We start from the raw sequence: 20,689 nt of genomic DNA, 5'->3' as shown, positions 1-20,689 counted from the left end.
ATCCAGATCTGACGTCCAGGCCCAGGGGCAGCCGGGCAGGCAGGAGTCTCCTGTATGGTCTTGGGACAGTGTGGTTGGGATGATGGGGTGTTGGGGAGGACAGGTAGTGCAGGGGAGGCACTCAGGGGTCCCAGGTGCCATGGATGTGTATGACCCTGACTCCAGGGTAGGCCCCAAGGATTACCTGGCCCCTCCCTTTGTCCCTCTGCTTGGGGCACAGTGGCCTCCTCTCCCCACCTGCTTGTCAGCCCCCTTCACCGTGTCGTCAACCCCCGGTGTCAAATGCTACTTCTCTCTTCCTGGCCCATATGTCCCTCCTGACACGACCCAACCCAGGGCAGAGGGGAGATCCTGACGGAGACCCCACCCCTGCCATGTCCAGAATGGGAGCTGAAAAGGGAAGTTGTAGTCCTCTGCAGAAACCAGGGGCATAGTGTTGCTCGTGCAGCCCTGTCTGAGGGTTGTGGCCTGTGCCCAGCTCAGTGGGGTCCTGTGCCTGTGAGCGGATCCTGGCTGGCTGCCCTCCTCCCACTGTAGAGGCTCCTGGGCCGCCGGCCCATCGCTGAGCGCCTACTGTGTGCATGAGGCGTCCTATTCAGTCCTTGCTGTGCATGCCTGACAAAGCTTCTTGGAGCTTCCCTGTCTCTTGGTCTCGTGCCCTGTGGCCTCCAGGAGGGGAAGGGGGCTGGTGGGCAAGGAGGGTACTGTCACTGAAGTTAAGCCGCCCATCTGACACGACGGGGCACATTCATCCTGGTGATCAGGAGCACTCACACATCAGACTGGCATTTAGCAAATCAGCTGCACACACTTCGATGTCAACAGGTGTACTTGCTGAGGGTCAGTGTGATGAGCTTGGTGCGCGTCCCCCTGGCCCCGCCCCCTGGGAAGAGCTTTCCCACTGGACTGCACCCCTGCGGCGGTGGGGGGTGGGGAGGAGATGGTCCCGAGTGGAAGCCACCAGCCTAGCATGCCCTCCAGGAGTGGATGGTGAGGGCTGTGGCTTCAGCGCCCACAGTCCCGCTGGCACTTCCACCTGGGGCCTGCGTGGCTGCTCCAGCCTCAGCTCTCCCACCCATGCAGTGACTCCAGGACTTAGGGGCTTGTGCTCAGGTCTCTGCAAAGAGCCAGGGTGGCTGGGACAGCTCCGTGGCCTCATGCACCCACTGCTGTGGACATGGGGAGGTGAGTGAGCACACCTGTGCCCCAATGGCCACACACAAAGGCAGGTAGGCAGGTTCCTGCAGGTGGTGGCCAGCCCCTGGCCTAGTGACCTCTCTTCCCTGCCCTTTACGATCCTCTTATGGCTCCTGTCCACAGACGTGCAGGTGAACGTGGCCTCCAGGCAGGATGGACGACGTCCCCTGCAGGTGGAGTCAGCTCTGTGCTTGGGGACTCCTGGGTTTCCAGCCAGTCCCACACCCGGGGTTCTCCCAGCACTGCTGGGTTGTCTCACAGGTCGCCTTGGTACCCAGCAGTTCGGCAGGTGCCCTGTCGACGTTCGCTGGACATCTGCATGGCGTCCCTGTGACCTCAGGCTCAGGCGTGGTCACAAATCCCAGGATGAATGCAGCATGCTGTCATGTGGCCCCATCAGCCCCTGCTTTGGAAGCGGGAGGACCAGGCATGAGCCCACGCCTCTCTCTTCTGACGCCAGAGGGTCTACTACTGTGTGTGCCCAGAGTTGCCGTATTGAATTGTCTGTCAGTATTGATTGCCCTTGTTTTGACCATGGAGAATGTTCACTGGTATTCCTGTTGTTAATTTTGTTAATTGAGCACGACTGATTTTTGAAAATTGGATCAAGTACTGGACATGCAGCGAGGCGTTTGCTCCCAGCACAATGGGGCAGTGGCTGGAACCCTGCAGGCAGGAGTCCTTCTCCCGCGCTGTCCAGGTGGTACCTGTTATCTCCTCCCCCTCCCCCTGCTGCTTCCTCACCCCTGGCACCCAGCCCATCAGATGGTGGGGATGGTCACGAGTGAGGATGGCCCCACTGTGTAAGTGCAGGGAGGCTGGAGATCTGGATATCTACTGGAACAAGTAGGGATGGGTGCATAGCCGGAGGTGATGCCCAGCCCCGTCCCTGGAGGGGTCGCACAAAGGGTCTTTTGTGACTGCTTCTCCCGTGGAGCCTGATGTGTTCATCCATGGCTGCTGCTCCGTTTGTGGCCAAGTAACATCCCCTCGTGTGGATGGACGTGCCGGGTCTGCCTGGTTATCATCGGTTCAGGGACATTTGAGCATCTGCCTCTGACTACTGTGGACCGCATTGCCACTCGCTGGTGGGCAGGGCTTCGTGGCACCAGTCTACCCCTACCTTGGGTGGGTTGCTGGGTCCTGAAGACTGTGTGTAACTTTGGGGAGCCCCCACTGCACAGGGTCCTGAGCCTGAGTGGGAGGAGTTGATGGGGTTACAGGATGCCTAACGTGGTAGAGCTTGGGGCAGGCTCATCTCCCCCATTGTGGCCACTTGTCTGCCTCTGCCCATGGGGCCACTCCCCACCTGGTTTCTCTTTTGGCAAAACAGCACACACACACACACACACACACACACGCACACACCCCGCCCCGTAGTCCCAACTGCACTCTGCTCTCAACCCGTGTCACATGCTATGCAGCCTGGCCAGTGTGGAGCCGTCCCCCAGGCAGGGGACAGACCTGAGGACCTCTGGGATGTGTGTGCATTTCCCGCATCACTCGGTAAGTTTCTCAGGCAGGGCTCCTGCCCGCCATTCAACTTAACGTGTAACAAAGCACCCCAGAACGCGGTGGCATCAGATAGCATTTTGTTGTGTCCCCAGGTCCTGGGGTGAGGGTTCAGGTGGGGCTCCACCAGGTGGCTCTGCTTGCTGTTTGATGTCTGATGGCCCTGGTGGTGCTGCAGGGACAGTTGGAAGGCTGGGCACAGCCCCTGGGAGACCACAGCACTGTCCTGCCTGTGTTCTGAGGAGGAAATGGGGAAATGTGGGTAAGCTGCTCCTGGGCCATCCTCACATAGGGCCACAGACCCAGAGCTGCAACAACAGGTGTGGCCTCTCCCGGCCTCTAACTGCAGGTGATTGAGGGCCGAGCTGCCTCCCAAGGCTCCAGGGAAGGATCCTCCCTGGTCTCTCCAGCCTCCTGTAATGGCTGCATCCCTACCACCCCTGCCTCCACCTCTGCCTGGCCCTCTACCATCTCCCTGAACCTGGGCTTCGTCCATGGGGACGTCCAGGGCGCCCCACCATCCCATCCCTGTGTGCTGAGTCCTGGCTGGGGAGGGCCCTTTTCTGTTCAATGCACCTGGGGGCTGGCCTGGGCCATGAGGAGTCTGTCTGGCATTGGGGATGAGCACGTGGATGCCCGGGGCACATCAAGCACCTGGTTGACAAAACAGACTCTGTGTAGCCAGTTTTATTTTTTATTTATTTATTTATTTTTTGTGCAGCCAGTTTTAAACGGCCTCCTGGAAAGACTTTCTAAGGGGAAGCACTCTCTTGCCTGGGGGCGGCAGTGTGCATGTTTAGGGGACTGGCCCTGGCCCAAGAGGCCACAAGGGGAACCTGCAGACTAAGGTTGGGGAGCTGCAGGCCAGGATGGCCTGGACCTAAGAGGGCAGCTGATGAGAACCTGGGCCTGGGAGCTGCCTCACAGAGGTGCTTGATATCAGTGGCCCCAAGCTGGATCCTGCACGTGAAACAGATGGGCCCTGAAGCCAGAGCACCTACCCTAGGTTTCCAGCCTCGGGTGGGGTGATGGTGAATCCTCCCACGAGAGACCCGGGGAGCCTTGAAGGCTGGAGAAGCCGGAGACCCATTGGGACACAAGCCAGGAGGAGACAGGCTGCTGCCACATGAAAGCCGCCAGCTTAGAAGGAGCCTCGGAGTTGGGGCCCTTCCACCTGGAAGGCAATCAGGGTGGTGTGGGTGTGGATGGAGCCCCCAGGCACAGAGGGACCCGGCTTCCAGGGCACAGGAGAAGGGGCCCCTACCGTGCATACACGAGCCACGCAGGTATGGGGATCCAGGGACCCAGGAGAGTGTGAGTGTGAGGAGCAGCCCCGGGGGTCCGATCCTCAGGCCCAGGCCAGCCAGCTGTGCCCGTGTCTCCCCCAGAGGTCACCCGGAGGGGCTGGGGTGGCCCGCGGCGTGCTTCCCAGCAAGAGACCCCTGGGAGGCTCGATGCTCAGGAACCTGGGACACCCTCAGGCAGCAGCTGCAGGCAGGCTCGGCACCATTACAGGCTGTCATCCCACAAAGTGTTTGGGGGGGATCTTTTATTCCAGAGGCTGTGGGGTGATGGCAGCTCTCCCGCACCTCCGACGTCCGCAGGGCCTCAGCTGGCTGCCCGGGTCAGGGGCGCCCACGACGCAGGTGCTAGAGTGTGGGGTGGCGGCGCCCCCAGGCTCCAGGGTCATGGCCCACACACTCTGCCCACTTGCAAGCCTGCACCTGCGCACACGGCTGTGCGTGTCCCTTTCAGCTGGAGCTGGAGGAGCCGGGACCGTGTGGCCAGGTGGGCCTGAGTCCACGACTGTGTTGTCTTTCTGTGAGAGACAACTGGCGCCTGGAGGTGGGGAGAAGGCAGGGACTTCCTTCCGCAGCCAGCGCACATGGGCTGTCAGCAGATGAGAGCCACTGCTCAGAATCCTTGCTGGGCTTTGACCCCAACGACTCACTGTCAAGGTAGGAGGCTCAGAGCAGGCTTCAGGGCCCCACTGCCACTGGGGGACTGGTGGGAGCGTACTGTGTGGGGACAGGATGTGGGGGGCCGCGTGGCCCGCAGCTTGGAACACACCGCATGGCTGGAGAAGCTGGGTCTCTGGGGTGGGTGGTCGGATGCCCCTTCCAACGACCTCCTGCACATTCTCCCGAGGTTGTGGTGGGGATGGGGGTGGGGGGTCAGGGCTGCTTTGCCAGGACACGGCCTGGTGGCTGCAGGAATAGCCCCTCAAGGACACACGTGGAGCCTTGATACCTGGGAAGCCCGGACCCACCAGGCAGCCAGTCCAGACGGGGGCTGAGCTTGGCCACTTGAAAAGTACATCTAAGGTTGGGGGGGGGGCTCCCCACGGCCTGGAGGCTGTGTGTGTGGTTCCACCCCCACCCCAGCTCCCCAGGGCGGGCTGACGGGGCGCCTACTGAACATGCTCCAGCCACACACGCGGGTGCCTGGAGGGGCCTGTTCGCGAGTAGCCACTGGGGAGATGGCATCTGCCTATTTCCAAGGGCCAATCCACACAAATTCATCTCTGCCCCACGAAGGCAGAGTGGAGGGATCTCGAAGCCTTGCAAGGACTGGCTCCAGAGTGCTGACCATGGTATCCTCGAGGAGAGGCACCTGGGTCTCGTGTGCTGCAGAAACAGTGAGTCCATCTGGGGACGGACTTGCCCCCATTTCCCTGCTGCCTCAAAGGAATTTCAGGGGAGGGGGCTCCATGGTTGATGCAATGCATAGGTGGTGGGAGGTGGGCGCTGGCTCCTAGGGCAGTGACAGCGTGAGTGATGTGCCTGGGTGAGCCTCCCAGGTCAGGGGACCAGGAGCCTGGGACAGGGCCAGGCCGGCGGGGTCGGGACACAGGAGACACCTGTGTGGACCCCATCTAAGCCCGAACCTGCATGAAGGCACTTATCCCCTCTGAGGTCTGCGGGGTTTCAGGGCCGATGATGCTCAGGTTGCTGGTCTTTGCCATCCACGTCGCCTTGTTGTTGCTGTTGTTTCCGTGATACGTTTTTGTAAGGTTTCAATTGCAGTGTAGCTAACATGCGGTGTTGTGTTAGTTTGGGGCGCACAGTGTAGAGGCTCAGCACTTCCACACATCCCTCCGTGCTCCCCAGGGTCCCTGTGTGCTTCATCCCCTGGACCTGGTGCACGCTCCCCCCTCCTCCCCCTGCTGACCAGAGTTCCTACACGGAAGGGTCTGTTTCCTGGATTGCTCCTCGTCTTCCCTTTGCTTGTTTTGTTTCTAGAATTCCACACACGAGCGAGAGCATGTGTATTTCTCTTCCTTTGACCTACTTCACTTAGAACGATACCTGCTAGGTCCATTCACGTTGTCGCAAATGGCAAGATCTCACCCTTTCTGAGGGCTACTATCCCCGCGTGTATACACACCACCTCTTCTTTATCCATCCGTCTGTCCACAGACACCTGAGCTGCTTTGCCACATCTTGGTCACTGCAGGCAGTGCTGCAAAAACGTTGCGATGCATGTATCCCTTTCAATGATTGATTTTGTATTCTTTGGGTAAATGCCCAGAAATGTGATTACTGGATTCTAGGGTAGCTCTATTGTTAACTTTCTGAGGAACCTCCACACTGTTTCCCAGAGTGGCTGCGCCAGTTTGCATTCCCACCAGCGGTGCACGAGGGCTCCCCTTTGTCCGCCTCCTCTCCAACACCTGTTGTTTCCTGTGTTGTTGATTCTGGCCATCCTGACAGGTGTGAGGGGATACTGTGGTTTTGCTTTGTATTTCCCTGGTGATGAGCATCTTCTTCAACAGACACATGCCTGTTGGCCATCCACATGTCTTTTTTGGACAAATGTCTGTTCATGTCTTCTGCCCATTTTTAAATTAGATTATTTGCTTTTTGGGGTATCGAGTTGTATCAGTTATTTTTTGGATACTAGCCCTTTATCAGACATGTGCTTTCCAAATATCTTCTCCCATTCCTTGGTTGTCTTTTAATTTCGTTGACTATTTCCTTCACTGTGCAGAGCTTTTTATTTTGATGAAGTCCCAATAGTTCATTTTTGCTTTTGTTTCCCTTGCCTCAGGAGACGCATCTAGAAGGACGTTGCTACCGCCAGTGTCAGAGAAGTTACTGCCTGTGTCCTCTTCTAGGATTTTGATGGATTCTTGTCTCATATTTAGATCTTTGATCCATTTTGAAGTTACTTTTGTGTATGGTGTAAGAAAGTGGTCCAGTTTCATTCTTCTGCATGTCCAGGTTCCCCAGCACCATTTGTGGGAGAGATTGTGTTTTTCTCATAGGATATTCTTTCCTGCTTTGTTGAAGATGAGTTCTCCATTCCGTTCCATTGATCTCTGTGTCTGTTTTTGTGCCAATACCATAGTGTTTTGATCACTACAGCTTTGTAATATAACTTGAAGTCTGGAATTGTGATGCCACCAGCTTTGGCTTTCTTTTTCAACATTCCTTTGGCTATTGAAGGTCTTTCCTCGTTCCATACAAATTTTAGGATTGCTTGTTCTACCTCTGTGAAAGATGCTGTTGGTATTTTGATAGGGGTTGCATTGAATGTGTGGATGGTCTTGGGTAGTAGAGGCATTTCAAGAATATTTGTTCTTCAACTCATGAGCATGGAAGGCCTTTCCATTTGCTTATCTTGAATTTCTTTCATCAGCGCTTTCTGGTTCTCAGAATAGAGGTCTTTCACTCTTTGGTTAAATTTATTTTAGATGTTTTATTGTGTTTGGTGCAATTGTAGACGGTATTGTTTTAATTTCATGTTCTGCTGCTTCATTATTGGTATATAGGAAAGCAACAGGGTTCTGTATATTTATTCTGTATCCCGCAACTTTCCTGAAAGCATGTGTCCGTTCTAATAGTTTTTTGGTGGAGTCTAGGGTGTCCCCGTTCTATCAAAGCCTGGACATAGTGTCCGCAGATCAAGGGTTAATGATCTAATCATGACTGTTGGTCTGCAAGCTCCTGGGAGCTTCCCAGATGTAATGTGAACCCGGCCGCTGCTCTGAGGACAGGGAGAGAGCAAAGAAACAGACAGGCCCCTCCAGATTGGTAGGTGGCAGTCTGGAGAAGCCAGGGAACTCACAGACGTGGCTTGTCTTGGGCAGCAGCGAGACAGGTAGATCTCCACACTCCCTGCCACCTCTTAGAGGTTTGCGCAGAGCCCGGAACTGGGCTCAGTCACGTCTACCGTCCAGAGGGTCTCAACGCCACATCACTGTCTTAGGGCCACATCCTTGGAGCAGCCACTGGGAGTTGGGAGGGCAAGGAAACCCACATTCCAAGGACAGGGGAGAGGTGGGGAGCCTCTGATTGCCTGGGTCCGGGTCACGGCCTCTCTGACCTTTCCCAGCACCTACCCCTCGTGCCTGGCTCTTACAACCTCACGTGAAACCTCTGTTCTGCAGTGGGCCCTGAGGGGCCAGGAAGGGCTTTCACGAGCACGGAGATGCCTCCTGTGGCAGCTGTCCTGCTGTGTTGCAGGCAGAGGCCACAGCAGTGATACAGGTGCATCCAGGAGAAAGCACAGAGAAGACAGCAATTCCCCAAATGAGCAACGACTTTCCCACCAAGAGGCCCATGATCCCAACCACTGATTTATGGAATCACTCAGGGCGCTCCCTGCTCCTCATGAGGTCCGAGAAACATGATACAGTAGCAGGCTCTGTCAGGCGCCAACCTGCAAGATTCTGCTTGGATAATGACACCGGTGCCTCCTTGCGAGGCAGCGGTGATGTCCAAGGCCATTCGATTTGGGAGGATAGCTGTTCTCATTAGAGATGCTTGGGTGTTCAGTAAAGACAGACTTTCTGGCCACCCCTCAAGGCTCACTGAATAAATTCAGTCAGGGCCGTCTGTGCTGCAAAGTCTGCAGACCGATGGAGTAAACAACGACAGCATCCAGGGGATCCTGCCGTCAAAGACAGAGTGTGTTCATCCGGCCTTCAGGAGAGGGGGCTTGTCAACTGTTGTGCCCATGGGGCAGATTCTCCCCTGTGCCTAGGGGAACCCCAGGGTGCAGCGGCCCAACCACCCAGGTGGGAGCCATGACCAAAGATTTGTGCACAAAACCGTGGAGGCCCATTAGGGGCCGCCCTCTAAATACCCGGGTGATGGGACCAGTCAGTGCCAAGCAGTCACTCTCCCTTCATCTGACAGGGTCACTACAGTCCCAGGGGTGCCCATCCCACATGTCTGGTACAATTGGGTGGCTTCTGTTTAGAGTGACTTTTCTGTTCCCAACATAGGGGTGACTGGGTGTGCTGATGTCTCTAACCCAGAGGAAGCTACATAAATCCATTCCAATTCTGAGCATAGCCAATCATGACTCTGATGGAAGACTTTCTGGAACCTTCCAGCGAGCAATCTGTTGGGCGGCCTTCATAGTGTGTTTGACAGGAAAACAATACCCATACCAGTGTTATGGACACGCTATTGGTCATATTAGATGACCAGGGTGCTAGTCCTCCCTGTTCTTGCTTAATGCCCTCCAGCCTCTCCCCGGAGGGGTAATACCCACCAGGACTCCCACCCTCTCCCCTCTTCTGACGGTGTGCGTTCCATGGCAGCTCTAGTGTGTTTTAGTAGGTCTGGCTGCAGCAAGACAGTGGGATTCCAGCAGAGACTGGGTAGTTTCCCTTCAACCAGGGGTGGGAAATGCCTGGTCTATCCCAGTGGGACTTCCCAGTACAAATTCCAGAGCCTCGCTCCTTTCCAGGTGTGATGGGGCTTCCTGTCCTCAGCAGCAGAGCGTGTGGATCCTCCGGGGAGTCAGGGCATTGATTGTGTCCTGCAGCTTCCATAGGTTTATGGAACTGGGTGCCTCAGTGGGAATTCCCATCTGGCACACGGGGCAACGGGCCCTACTGGTTGACCCTTCTGACGTAGTAAAGCCTGGACAGTATTGTGGTCCACCTGGCCAAGATGGTTTACCTGTCAGTGATTTACTCTGCTGTTCTCATATTCCACTGTTCCTTCCTACCAGCCCTGATGCTGTGGTTATAGGACAGATGGATGCTCCGTGCACTGTCACGTTCCTTCCCCCACTCTTACACATTATGATCCTTGCAGGGTCAACCGTCCATCACCCATACATGGCACCCAGCTTCCCTAGTGGGGCAGCCTGGTTTGCACAGTGATGGGGAAAGCTTGGGTGAGGCCAGATGCAGTATCCACACAAACCAAGGCACATTTAGCACCCTCACTCAGAGGGAGGGGTCACGAGAATCCATTTGCCAAGCCCACCCCAGGTGGGGACTTCATGGATGATCCTGGAATCCCTTCGCAGCTGCCCTGGGCATTGTTGAGAACACACGGGACGTGGTGATACTGCGGTAACCCGGTCACTGTACTTCCAGGGCAGTCTGCATCGGTAGCTCTGGGCCACCCCGTCAGGCACTGAGGTGGCCACTCTGCCTATGTCCCCAGTCTGCTGTCTCTGCTGAAGAGTCTGTTAGCCGGCGCTGAGCCTCAGCGGGGGCGTCTGCTGCCTGATGGCCGGGAGCTGTCAGAGCCTTATGAGCTGGGATACGAAAACAGTGAGGATCACCTCAGGCTCCTGCAGATGGACCTGCATGTCCCTCCACGTATCCTGGCCCCAGAGCGGCTTATCAGTGATTATTCACCCCCTTGGCTCCCACTGTCCAAGCTGCGGGGTTCATCCCTCTAGCACAGTGGGGGACCGGCCAGGCTCACGTTTTACCAGCAGGCCAGCGATCCCGAGTCTAGCCGGGGCTGAGCAGCCTGCTGTGGCCTGTTCCTGTTTCCATCCATAGGGTCCCATTGTTTGCTGAGTGGTGACTGCTGTCCGGGTGGTAGACTGCATGGATTAGACCCATTTTACAGGCATCAGCCAGGATTTCCATGCTTCCTCTCCTAGGCTACAGGGATGCCCCAGGAGGAGGGCCCAGGATATCCGGAGGATCTACGCACTCTGTGGAGCTCAGCGGCTCCCACATTTCTAGGACGGTAGGCTGGCAGACAGGTGCGCCTCCGCTGCAAATGGGTCTGACCCTTCGTCACAGTGGAAGTTTCAGCCATGGTGGAGGTTTGTCAATGGGACATGCCCTCAGCCCACTCGTTGACAGGCAGGGAAGCTCCTACAAAATGAGCCGTTCCCTAGTGAGAGGCTCTACGTGGAGGAGTGCTGTCTACACTGCTCGGAGGTAGTGATCTGCGGAAGTATGTTGGCTTTCTGCCCCCTCCAGATCTGAGACCAAAGTCCAAGAGGCTCTTAGTTTCTCTTGTTTCTGCTGCGGCGCCAGCCCATGGCACCCGGAGTCACGGGCACATCTAACTCAAGTGGCAACCCTGTTTGGGAGATACGTGTACGCACAGATCAGTGTCACCCTACTTTTATTTATTTATTTTTATTTTTTATTTATTTATTTTTTTAAGTTTTTTATTTATTTATGATAGTCACAGAGAGAGAAAGAGAGGCAGAGACATAGGCAGAGGGAGAAGCAGGCTCCATGCACCGGGAGCCCGGCGTGGGATTCAATCCCCGGTCTCCAGGATTGTGCCCTGGGCCAAAGGCAGGCGCTAAACCACTGCGCCACCCAGGGATCCCCCACCCTACTTTTAATTAACATGTTTCCTTTTGGTTTAGATTCTGGCGGGTGTTGTGCTAAGTCTTATTTCTGTGGGGGCCTGCGGTAATCTTTCGGGAGTTGGTCTGTCCTTTTTGTATCGGTGGTTTACAGATCCTGCCGCCTCCCAGGTTGGGTCAGCCCAAGCTTTGATTCTAGATGGTTAGCGAGCAACCCAGAGTCTTGCTGCAGAACAAGCCCCTGGGCCTCTCAGTTCAATCAGAGGCACTTGGGTCGTGGGGTAAGGGGAAGAGGCACGTTGTGGCGTCTTCCTCAGCCCGGTCTTGTGTTTGCTTTCCTGAAGTGGGTGGCCTGATCGATGCAATGATGGTTGGGCTACCATGGCAAACGACCCAGATTTCTAGTGCTCTGATGGTGGGCTGTGTAAAATATTTTGTGTGTCGATAGAGGATGCCTCTTCCTGACTCTGTGTCTACTGTGGCCCTTGCATATAGTTTGTCCTCATGTAGGGTCCATTAGGCCCCATTTGTATAATCTGGAAGAGGCTGCCAGCTTCGACCTTGTCTAGATTATTCATTACTGACCTCTGAACTGTAACTGTGCCCGTTCTCTCCCGTCTTTGATAGTGGAGGTGTTTGGTGGGAGTGTACAAGCTCCTGTTCTCTCACCACGTTCTCCTGCTGCACGTGCCAGAGTGACGTGTTGGCAAGGTGCCCATGTGTGCTCCCAGTTGTCCTTCTGACATGCAGGGACATGTGTGATGAAGTCGGGGACAGCAGCCCGTGCTGCTTTCTGCCATACGCCCTTACCCCACATCTGTTTCCTGCTGCATGGTCATCTCCCCGCCACGCTCCACACCAAAGAGCATGTCACTAGCTCTACCCAGAAGTCTGAGAACAGATATACCCCATTCTGGTTTCCCTTAGTAGATTCTTTCATTGCCAATTTTATGGCTATTTGTTCAGCATATTGTGCCGATTCTCCTGATTCTGAGGCTGTTGGGGTTAGACCATCGCCAGTTCTCAGGGCAGCAGCCTGGCAACTACTGTGGTTGGTGTCGCGGAGGCAAGTCTGTCTGGAAAGCGTGCGTTGTGTTCCATGCACCAGGGTGGTCCTCAGTACAAACTGCTGGAGCGTGCACGCGCTCACTGCTGGAAAGTTCTGCAGGTCTGCTACTGGCACAGCTGGGATCTCCTCAGCTGATGCAGAGGGCCGACCTCCCATCTGTGTCCTGCTCAGAAATGTGCCATCTCCCTGTCAGGACTTGTGCTCAGGACTAGTTCCCCTCTGTCTGTCAGGGCTCTGCTGTCAGGGGCCACTCCAGATTCGGCCCCTGGAGTTGACGGATCGTTGGTGTATTTTCTGGTAGTGGTTCTGCTGTCTGTGGGGCCTCAGAGAGACCTGGGGGAGCCACGGAGGCAGTTGGTATCTGTTCTCAGCACCCGGGAACATCTCAGTGTAAAACCCTTTACCCTGGTAAGCATATTTGTGATTTCAGTCCCTGCTGACTGTGTTGCAGACCCTTGTACACGGTGACACTCCCGCGTGTGTCAGAATCTTTGTTCACTGGTGCCAGTGTATCACAGGTTCTGACAGCGTTTTCCCAATAAGTATTGGCAGTGTCGTGAGTCTCCGTCCATGGAAGTTCCCGACTCTTCCGAGTTATTTCACAAATGTGTTTCACATTCTCCCCATATGTCATTTGTGCTGTGTCCTATCACTCCTGTCTGTTCCTGATGTCATTCGTCTGTGGTAGGGGTGGGTATGCAGCTATGTTGTGTGGGAGGCTGTGTGGTATTTTTCTGCCTTCTGAGGACCACGTTATGCCTCGAAGTTTTACTGTAGTGTGAGATACGTGACCTTTACTTGGGTCAATTGTCCAGCCCTTGAATGTAACGAATTCCATTAACTTTATGTGTGTAGACATTGGTGTATTCTCCGAGTTGTCACCAGAAATAAGGGCATCATCAACGTAGGAAATGTTGGTGTGAGTGTGTGTGTGTGTGTGTGTGTGTCTGTCTGTCTATGAAAGGCCTGGAAGTCTTGAGCTAGAAGGTTGTGGGCTCTTTCTGGGCTGCTAAGGTATCTTTGTGGTTGCCTAGTGAACTGATGATGTCTGCCTTCCCATGTGAATATGGTTATGCGTTGGTTCTTTGCATCCATGGGAAGAAGAATGGACTCGTCCAGTCATTCAACCTGCATGTACTGAGTTTCAGATCCAGTGGGGATGTGGTTTATGATAGTGGTTGTATCTGAGACTGTTCCCTCAATTTTGCAGTGTTAGTTTAAATTCCGACAAACTATTATAAATCTATAGGACTGTGCCAACTTAAGCCCACAAGGTTGGTCTATTATATGAAATAGTATGTACCATAACTCATTCTTTTAGGAATTTTTTAATTTTTCCCATAATTTGAATATGTCCTATTTCATCCATTCCAAGAATATTTTCCCAATGGGGCCATTTGAGGCACTTACCCTCAATGGCTGCTCTATGACCAATTGTTAGGAATCCAGGTACTCATGTCCCTGGGCTTAATTTTCCAAGTAACCCTTTAATTAGCTGCCGTATCAGAAAGATATTTGGGGTGGGCTTCCTCTGCACTGGAGGCTATGCAGGTTGTTGGGGACTGACCAGAGCACTCCAGTCGTGGAGGCCTCAGGTGCTGAAGGGCAGCTGATGGGCTGTGTACTGTGAGTGTGGGGTGTGTAGGAAGCCAGAGACCTACACCTGGTATGTGTCTGAGAGTACAGGTGCCAAGGGTGAGGTCTTAGGGGCCCACATATCTGCTTAAATATATCCTCTCCAGCACAGATGCAATTATTCCTCCTGAACACAAAGCTGGAGGAAGCTGCACTCTTCTGGGAGCCTCTTCATTAGGTGATACCTAGGAGCCTTGACTATGGGTTTAGGGGACGAAAGCATTTTATCTCTCCTTCAAGGTTCTTCTAGCTGGTTTAAGAATTAATTCAACATGATTAATAGGAGGAAAAAACAAAGTTTTATTTCACACACATGGTAGCGCAATGATGAAATTGAGACACAGAAAATGACCAAGGCAGGCAGCTTCTGTATGTTCAGCATACAGAAGCATAAATCTGTGACATTTTAGCAGGACAATCAATTAAGTAATCAGGTATTAAACAATAGGCATTTCAATGGAAAGGGTAAAAAACAGTAATGAGTGGAGCAAATGATACACTAGTTTCTGAGTTCTGAGGGTGGCCAGTCAAGAAGATTTTTTTTTAAAGATTTTATTTATTTATTCCTGAGACACACACACACACACACACACACACACACACACACACATACACACACACAGAGAGGCAGAGACACAGGCAGAGGGAGAAGCAGGCTCCATGCAGGGAGCCCGATGTGGGACTCGATCCCGGGTGTCCAGGATCACACCCCGGGCTGAAGGCAGCGCTAAACCGCTGAGCCACCCGGGCTGCCCAAGAGGATTTCTAGACGTCAGGGCTGAAGCATCTTTAGATGGAGTGAAGGCAGGCAGTGGTGATTGGAGAGCCTTCCCTGGTTAGCAGTTGGAATTTTCTGGTGATCTCTGAGTGCAATAGGCTCGGAGATTGTCTAGGAGCTGTTGTAGTGGTTTTTCTGTAGTACACAGCAAATCATTCATATTCAGTTTGCAAGACTGCAGGCAAAGGGGCAGTTTCCATGTTCAATGATTTCAAGTAAAATGATGGAAGAAAATTGGGAATGTGTGGAGAGTTGTAGTCTGACATTGAAAGAATTTGGAGAAATCAGGATTCAGAGTAGTTTACAGTCAGAAATCAAAACTTCAGGGACACCTGGGTGGCTTCGGCTCAGGGCGTGATCCCGGGTTCCGGGATCAAATTCCGCATCAGGCTTCCTGTGGGGAGCCTGCTTCTCCCTGTCTGTGTCTCTGCCTCTCTCTCTTTGTCTCTCATACATGAATACATAAATAAATAACAAAACAAAACCTCAAAACTGTGAGAATTAGAATCTAATATCCAAAAGAATGTATTATAGTTACAGTGGAATCATTTTTCTCTCAACAATTACTCCCATTTCTGTCAACGGTATTCCAATACGACTGTTTTGTAGGCAAATTAGATCTAGTTTCAATAAACTTGGCTTCAGTATTTAGATCAGTGCAGCAAGAATAGTAATTGATCATATGGGCTCTTTAAATATGTTTTGCTTGGAACTTTTTTAAGGAATCAGATTGAAGTTTTTGAAGATTTTATTTCTCAAGTGTAGTTGACTCACACTGTTACTTTACTTTCAGTTTTATAATATAATGATTCGACAAGTCTACACAATATACAATACTCACCACGATAATAGTCACTGTCACCATATACCGTTACTACACTGTCACCGACTGTGTTCTCTATGCTGTACCTTTCCTCCCTATGACTCATATTTGGAACTTTGTACCTCTTAATCCCCTTCCCCTATTTGGTCCATTTCCCTACTGGCTTGCTTCTGCATGCAATAGTTTGTTCCGTTTAGGAGTCTGGTCTTGGCTTTGGTTTATTTTTGTTCTTTTGTGTTGTAGATATCACATACAAGGAAATCTGTATGGTTTTGTTTTCCTCTCTCCAACTTATTTCACGTAGCATAATACCCTCTAGGTCTATCTGTGTTGTTGCAAATGACCAGATTTCTCTCTTTTTATGGCGGAGTAATACTTCATTGTGTACATGTATTACATCTTTGTCCATTCATCTATCATTGGACATGTAGGTCACTTTTATATCTTGACTATTATACATACTGCTGCATCTGCATAGGGATGCATATATCTTTTTGAATTTGTGTTTTCATTTTCTTTGGGTAAATACCGAAGCTAGAAACACCATCTGATCCAGTAGTTCTATTTTTAACTTCTTGAGGAACCTCCATACTGTGTTCCTCAGTGGCTGCACCAGTTTGCATTCCCACCAACAGTGCACGAGGGTTCCCCTTTCTCTGCATCTTTGCCAACACTTGTCCTTTCTTGTCTGTTGGAGACTAGCCATTCTGAGAGGTAGGATGTGATATCTTACTGTGTTTTGAATTCAGTTTTCCTGATGATGATGATTAGTGATGTTGAGTATTTTCTCATGTGGTTCTGTCTTCTTTGGGCCTACTCACAGCCTCTACCTTTTTTTAAAATTAATTTTTAAATTTAAATTCAATTAGCCAAGATATAGTGCATTAGTCTCAGATAAGGCCTCTACTTTTTTTTTAATTTTTATTTATTTATGATAGTCACACAGAGAGAGAGAGAGAGGCAGAGACACAGGCAGAGGGAGAAGCAGGCTCCATGCACTGGGAGCCCGATGTGGGATTCGATCCAGGGTCTCCCGGATCGCGCCCTGGGCCAAAGGCAGGCGCCAAACTGCTGCGCCACCCAGGGATCCCAAGGCCTCTACTTTTTTAAAAGTTCGATTATTTTGTGGGATTTCTCTCCCCCGCCCGCCCCGCCGTGGGATTTCTGTGTGTGTGTGTGTGTGTGTGTGTGTGTGTGTGTGTGTGTGTAGTTGTAGTTCTTTGTATATTGGGATACTAACCCATTATTGGATATGTCACTTGCAAATGTCTTCTCCCATTCATTTTCATTGAATTTTCATTTGTTGAGTTTCCTTCACTGGGCAAAGCTTTCCAGTTTAGTGTCATCCCAAAACTCAGTTTTTGGTTTGACTTATCTTACATGGGGAGACACATGAGAAAGATGTTGCTGAGGCTAATGTACAAGGTTTTGCCTCTTTTCTCTTAGAAGTTTTATGGTGTCAGGGCTCACACTTAGGTCTTTAATCCTTTTGGAGTTCATTTTCATGGATGGCATAAGCACGTGGTCCCATTACAATCTTCTGCATGTAGTTGTCCAGTTTTCCCAGCACCGTGTATGCCTTCTCCCCACTGCATATTCTTGCCTCCTTTGTCTTCGATAAATTGACCATAAAATGTGGGTTTATCTCCGGGCTATCTGCCCTGCTCCATTAATCTATGTCTGTTTTTGTGCCAGTCCCATGCTGCTTTGATCACTACAGCTTTGTGGTATATCTTGAAATCTGGGATTGCTTCTCAAGGTTGCTTTGGATATGTGGAGTCTTTGTGGTTCCATGCACATTTTAGGATTACTTGTTCTAGTTCTGTGAAAAATACTGTTGGCATTTTCATAGGGATTGCATTGAATGTGGAGAGTCCTTTGGGTAGTGTGGACATTTTAACAACATTAATTCTTCCACTCCATGAGCTTAGTGTAGCTTTCCATTTGCTAGTGTCGTGTTCAATGTCTTTCATCCATATTTCATAGTTTTCAGAGTACAAGTCTTTCACTTCCCTGGTTAAATTTATTCCTAGATATTTTATCCCTTTTGGTGCAATCATAAATGAGATTGTTTTCTTAATTTCTCTTCCTGCTACTTTGATCTCAGTGTATAGAAACAACACATTTCTGGGGACGCCTGGGTGGCTCAGTGGTTGAGCATGTACCTTTCGGCTCAGGGCGTGATCCCGTGATCCGGGGATCGAGTCCCACATCGAGTCCTGCATCGCTCCCCACAGGGATCCTGCTTCTCCCTTTGCCTATGTCTCTGCCTCTCTCTCTCTCTCTGTCTCTCATGAATAAATAAATAAAATCATTTTTTAAAAAAGAAACAACACATTTCTGTATATTGGTTTGGTATTCTACAGTTTTACAGAATTCATTTATTAGTTGTAAAAGATTCTTGGTGAAGTCTTCAGAGTTTTATATCCATAGTACCACGCTATCTGCAAATACTGACAGTTTTACTTTTTTCCTTACCAATCTGGATATCTTTTATCTCTTTTTCTCTGGTCTGGTTGCCAGGATTACACCTCCCAGTACCACAGTGAACAAAAGTGGCACCAGCGGGCATCTTTGTCTTGTTTCTCATCTTAGAGGAAAAGCTCTCAGGTTTTCACCGTTGACTTTGATGAGTGCTTGGGGTCTGCTGCATATGGTCTTCATCATTTGAGGTATATTTCCTCTGATGCCACTTTGTTGAGGGTTTTATCAAGAACATATGTCAAATGCTTTTTCTGCATCTGTTAAGATTATCATGTGTTTTTTGTTCATTTTGTTCATTTGTTCCTTCATTTTGTTAATGTGATGTATCACTATGATTCCAGTATTGAACCATCCATCCATACCTGGAATAAATCCTACCTCACTCTGGTGAATAATCCTTCTAATGTATGGTTGAATCTGTTTTGCAAATAGTTTGTTGAGGTGTGTTTTTGCATTTATGCTCATCAGGGATACTGGCCTGTAGTTCTTTTTTGTGATGTCTTTGGTTTTGGTGTCAGGATAATGCTGGTCTCAAAGAATGAATCTGGAAGTTTTCCTTCCTTTTCTGTTTTGGATTTGGCTTGAGAAGAATAGTTATTATTCTTGTTCAAATGTTTGGTAGCACTCATCTGTGAAACCACCTGGTCCTGGGCTTTTGTTGGGAGGTTTTTTTTTTATTTATTACTGATTCAATTTTGTTACTAGTAATTGGTCTGTTCAGATTTTTTAATGCTTCCTGATTCATTTTTGGACAATTGGATGTCTTTAGAAATTTACCCTTTCTTCTGGGTGGTCCAATTTGTTGGATTATATTTTTTCATAGTAGTCTCCTAATCTTTTGTATTTTTGTGCTGTCTGTTGATAGTTTTCTCTCATTTCTAATTTTATGTTTTTGAATCTGCTTTTTTTCATAATGAGTCTAGCTATATGTTTATCAATTTTGTTTCTTTTCGAAGAACCAGCTCTTAGTTTTATGGATCTTTTCTGTTTTTTTTTAAGTCTCTATTTCCATTCTTTCCAATCTGATCTTTACTATTTCCTTCCTTCTGTCAACTTTGAGCTTTGTTGTTGTTCTTCTAGTTTATTGAGGCATTATGTTAGATTGTTTGAGATTTTTCTTGTTCCTAGAAGTAGGCTGGTATCACTATAAACTTCTCTCTCTGAAATTAGGCTGTTTCCCAAAGATTTTACACCGTTGTGTTTGCATTTTCATTTGTCTTCAGGTATTTAAGTGTATTCTTCCATTTTTTCAATGACACATTTGTTTGGTAGCGTGTTGTTTAGCCTCCCCATGTTAGTGGTTTTTCCATTGTTTTTCTTGTCACTGATTTCTAGTTTCGTGTGATTTGAAAAGATGCTTGATGAGATTTCAATCTTCAATTTGCTGAGACTTGTTCTGTGGCCCAACCTGTGATCTGCTCCAGAGAATGCCCCTCATGCACTTGAAATGAAGGTATATTCTCCTGTTTGGGATGGATTGTTCTGTATGTATCTGTTAAGTCCATCTGGACTCATGTGTTGCCAAGGCCAGTATGTCTGTGTTGATTTTTCTGTCTGGATGATCTGTCCACAGAGGCAAGTGATATGTTATAGTCCTTTCCTGTTACTATATCACTGTGAACCTCTCTCTTTACGTCTATTAATATCAATGAATAACTTGTATACCAGGGTGTTCATGGGTACACGGGTACACGGATGACTTAAAACTGTCCTAGTCTCTTGTTGGATCGATCCCTTTATCACTAGGTAACACCTTTCTATGCCTCTGGTTATAGCCTTTTTTTTTTTTAAGGTTTTATTTATTTATTTATTTATGAGACACACACACACACAGAGAGAGAGAGAGAGAGAGAGAGAGAGACATAGGCAGAGAGAGAAGCAGGCTCCATGCAGGGAGCCCAATGTGGGACTCGATCCCAGGACTCCAGGACCACACCCTAGGCCAAAGGCAGGCGCCCAACCACTGAGCCACACAGGCATCCCTGGTTATAGCCTTCAAGTCTATTTTTTCTGATAGGATTGCTACCCTAGATTTTTCTTTTTTGCTTCTATTTGCCTATATCTCTTTTCCATCCCTTTACTTTCATTCTGCAGGTGTCTTTAGGTCTGAGGTGAGTCTTTTGTAAACAGCACATGGATCTTGTTTTTTTTATCTATTCACCCTCTCTCTTTTGATTGAGGTGTTTAGGCCATTTGTTTTTAAGGTAATTATTGATATGTATTTGTTTATTGCCATTGTGTTAAATTTCCTCTGGTTGGGGTTGTGGGTCTTCTCTATTTCTTTCTTCTTGTTCTCTTCCTTTATAATTGATGAATTTCTTTGGTGTTATGCTTGGATCCTTTCTCTTCATTTTTTTGTGTATCAATTACAGGTTTTTGGGTTGTGCCTACCATGAAGCTCATATATAATATCCTAACTGTATAGAAGTCTATGTGAAGTTGGTGGTCACTTAAGTTCAAGCACATTCTGAGAGCCCTACATTTTTATTCTGCTGTCCATGTGTTAGGTCTATAATGTCATATTTCACATCTTTTACTTTGTGAAGATTTATTTTTATCTATTTTTTAAAAAGGTTTATTTATTTATTTATTCTGAGAGACACAGGCTGAGAGAGAGAGAGGCAGAGACACAGGCAGAGGGAGAAGCAGGCTCCTTGCA

At 49.9% G+C, this 20,689-nt stretch overlaps 1 protein-coding gene across 2 annotated transcripts in view; it reads right to left on the bottom strand.

Annotated features, from left to right (window-relative positions):
- LOC112676390 (uncharacterized) overlaps positions 1–20,689 on the bottom strand; it is a 535,411-nt gene that overhangs the window by 357,710 nt on the left and 157,012 nt on the right. The gene's annotated exons all lie outside the window — the stretch shown is intronic.

Source organism: Canis lupus, chromosome 26 (assembly GCF_003254725.2).
Source record: "Canis lupus dingo isolate Sandy chromosome 26, ASM325472v2, whole genome shotgun sequence".
Lineage (NCBI taxonomy): Eukaryota > Metazoa > Chordata > Mammalia > Carnivora > Canidae > Canis > Canis lupus.
This window is presented reverse-complemented; position numbering and strand designations above follow the sequence as displayed.